Genomic DNA, 3,801 nt, shown 5'->3' with positions numbered 1-3,801 from the left:
GATTTTCCTTTTATTGACGTAGGACTACGTCTAACCGGAAGATATAGGGGGTGAAATGGAAATCTAGGCACTGAACAAGTAGGAAAAAATGCAAGATTTGGAACGCTTATAACTCGAGCATTTCTCAATAGATCGCAAAGGTTTTTGCATCAATTGATAGGAAATATATCTACGCATCTATCATAAAGAATAACATTTCATTTTTCTTGAGATAAATAATTGAATAATTGTGAAATATCAAGCATTGTCAAAATGCACTATGTGCCCATTTTTGATTGGTCCATTTTGTGCTCCTCAAATCGTACCGACCAAAACGGGCAACCAGAGCAGCAGCGAAATAGAATGAAGCACGATTGAAAAGGAAAAAGAAAAAAATGAACGAAACATTGGTCGCAGTCTCACACATGCGTAATTCTCGGCTGGCTCGTCAGCTTAAAAATCCCCGCTCCGTTGCCGTAACGATCATTCTCATTCAAACCGTACACCACATCGGTTCGCATCACAACACATCAACAAACCAACCCAAGCAGCCATGTCTGGACATGGTAAAGGAGGAAAAGTGAAGGGAAAGGCAAAATCCCGCTCGTGTTGATCTGGAGTTCCCCGCAAGGGTTGCTAGGCCGAGCGCGTTAGTACCAGTGCATCAGTCCACCTAGACGGCGTTATATAGTTTCGGCCGCCGAAGTGATCGAGTTAGCTGGCAAAGCTGCTCGCGACGATAAGAAAACCCGCATTCGGAACAGAACACATTCGGTTCGGTGGACATCAAGACAACAGGCAGTTGCAGCGAGTGGCGAGTGGCAAACGCAATCGCAAAACGGCATCAGGTAGCAGAAGAAAAAAGTTTGTTCTTTATACAAACTGCTTTGGTGGCAAATCCAGAACAAGGCGGCATCGAGGGCGTTCGAAATGGTTTTTTTCAAAACCACGAGTACTGAGTTTTCTAAATTGGAACCATTCCATAAAACAAGGCGCTTTTCAGGGCCATTAAACCTTCCAAAAAAGAGTTTAGGAAATACAGTTCAATGCTTTCTAAAACATTATCCAAAAAATAACAAAACACAAATTGATTTTTTCATCATTTGTTTGCCAGGATCTGATGAGTATGTGAATTTTGCAGTTGTTCTGAGCTTATTGATTTTCACCAATTCTTAAATTGCTTCTTGATTGAAAGTACAGTAATTTACACTTATCTCGACATTTAGCTAATTGGACGGACCTGTAATGCGACATATTTAGTTGGACATTTTTGTAAACATAGAGTTCGGGGTCCAAATTATGACCCCACATTGAAAGTCGACACTGTACCACTGTCATCGCAAATGTTCAATTACAGGTTAAAATTACCTCCAATCCGATACTGAGTGGTGGTAATGCGACGTGCCATTGAATGTAATTTACTGTAAAATATGTCACCAGCTGGATGGGAAGAAGTTTTCCAACTGTGAAAGCTGTGGCGAGTGGCAAATGCAATCGCTAAACAGAAAGGTTTAGCCGAACAAGATGAGGATATCGAGTGATAACAAAACAATAAACTCTTTAGATTGAAGATAATTTTGTGATCCTGAAAAGGACCCTTTTTAGCCCGCATGTGAATCCAACGAGCGAACAAATCATAATGAATGTATGTGGTTGTACGGCATCGGCATCGTGGACGTAACAAAGGAGGACAAGTTAAGGGAAAGGCAAAGTCCCACTCGAATCGTGCAGGTGTGCTGTTCCCTGTTGGTCGCATTCACTGATTGCTCCTCAAGGGTAACTAGGCCGAACGGATTGGTGCCGGAGCACCAGTATACCTAACAGCGATTATAGAGTTTCGGCCGTCGGAGTGCTCGAGTTGGCTTGCAAAGCTGCTCACGACAATCAGAAAACCCGCATCAAGAACAGAGCAGCTTCGGTTCGGCGCTCATCAAGGCAACAATTAGTTTCAGTGAGTGGCAAAGTGTTTCTCCGGCACGTCGCATTAAATGTAATTTACTGAACCACATGTCACAAGCTGGATGGGAAGAAATTTTCCAACTGTGAAAGTTGTGGCGAGTGGCAAACGCAATAGCTAAACAGGAAGGTTTAACCGAACATGATGGGAATATCGAGTGATAACAAAAACACAACACCAAAGGTTCTTTTCAGAACCATCAACATATTCATAAAGAGTAAACAGTAAACTAATCCATTTTTCAGGTAGATAGGTATTCACGTAGGAGAAGAAAATAAAACATTATATTTAAAATATATATTTAACAAAAGCTGTCTCCTTTGTATAGTCCTACGTCACTCCGGTTATGTCCCCGACATTACCCACCCGTCTTTTTTTTTATTCCTAATTTCAATGTATTCCATTGGATTATCTGATTCCTCTTTGGTTTGCATGTCCTGTCTATCCTCTTCAGATTCTATATTCTTTGGTTCCTCCATTTCTTCTTCTTCTGATTCTTCGGAATCTTCTTCAGATTCATCTATCGAGCTTTCCGTTTCATTGCCTGTAGTAATGGATTGGCTATTATCCTGATTGGGTCTAGCGGAATTACATTGTCATTTGCATTGAGTGCAGCCATCTACTGTTGTTTGGATGGTATTAAGTCTGTCCTGCAGCACACTGGAATAGGTTATTCCATTGTTCTGGAGGTCATACTTTTTCCTAGCTTCGTTGTGAGATATTCCCTCATCTACTCTTATTCTGGTTATGTTGTTTTCTCTTACCCATATTGGGCACGTCCTGTTGGATGAGGTATGATCACCCTTACAGTTGACGCAAAATTCAGGGGATTTACAAATTTTGTTTCCGGAAATATTTATTTTGTGGTCTTTTCCACAGTTTTTGCAGAGTGGAGTATTTCGTCTGCACCGTTTTGTTGTGTGCCCAAAGCGGTAACACTTAAAACATTGCATGGGGTTTGGATAATAATTCCTAGTCCCTGCTCGAAGAAATCCAAAATTTATATATTCAGGAACAACAGTTCCACGAATGGTCAGAATTAATGTTGGTGTGGCTATATTCGAATCATTTTCTTTCCTGGTGATACGTTTTACCTCGATCACTTTTTGATCGGCCAGTTCTCTTAACAATTCATCTTCCTTTAAGTCTAGAACTTCACGACAGGTGACAACGCATTTGCGTTGATTTAGAGTCGGATGGTGAATAATTTCTATTGGGGTGTCATCAATTAGCTTGTTAATTGAAAGTAAATTATCGATAACATCCTTTTCTCTTACTGAGAGTACATATTGAATTCGGTTTTTATCGTCTCGTTGTGGTCTTGCACTTTCTAAGGATCCTGCCTTGGCAACTGTCTTGCTTACAAGAAAGGGGTTCGAGGGGAGGGTATCTTCCCCTGTGGCCCGTAATAGAAGAATTTCAAGATCACCACTCAGTGGGTCAGCCCAAAATGGAGTGGTACGTTGGGTTGGTCTTCCACGGTAACGGTTTGTAGCCCGGCCTCCTGGAGGTCCGGAACTACTGGAAGCCATTTTTGTTGCACACCCCAGGTGTAGCCGGCGAAAAAGTCGTAAAATATTGATACACTTCCCTTATTTGGGATATATGTCCGTAAAAACTCTTGTATGAAATCAAAAATTCAAGCACCTATAAAACAAAACTTGCCGATTGCCAGGAGAAACGCGAAGAAGAAGGGGTACTTCCCGATTTACACCTTCACTTCTAGCCTCTGAGGGCAATTTAGCACTACACTATTTTTTATTTGATCGTGATTTTTATTTTTAATAACTAATGTGTTTCTATTATAATGAAAATTCAGTTCAAAGAATCACCAAAAGCACTTAAAAACACCCGAAAAGCTCTAC

This window comes from Toxorhynchites rutilus, chromosome 1 (assembly GCF_029784135.1).
Source record: "Toxorhynchites rutilus septentrionalis strain SRP chromosome 1, ASM2978413v1, whole genome shotgun sequence".
NCBI classification, from domain to species: domain Eukaryota; kingdom Metazoa; phylum Arthropoda; class Insecta; order Diptera; family Culicidae; genus Toxorhynchites; species Toxorhynchites rutilus.
This window is presented reverse-complemented; position numbering follows the sequence as displayed.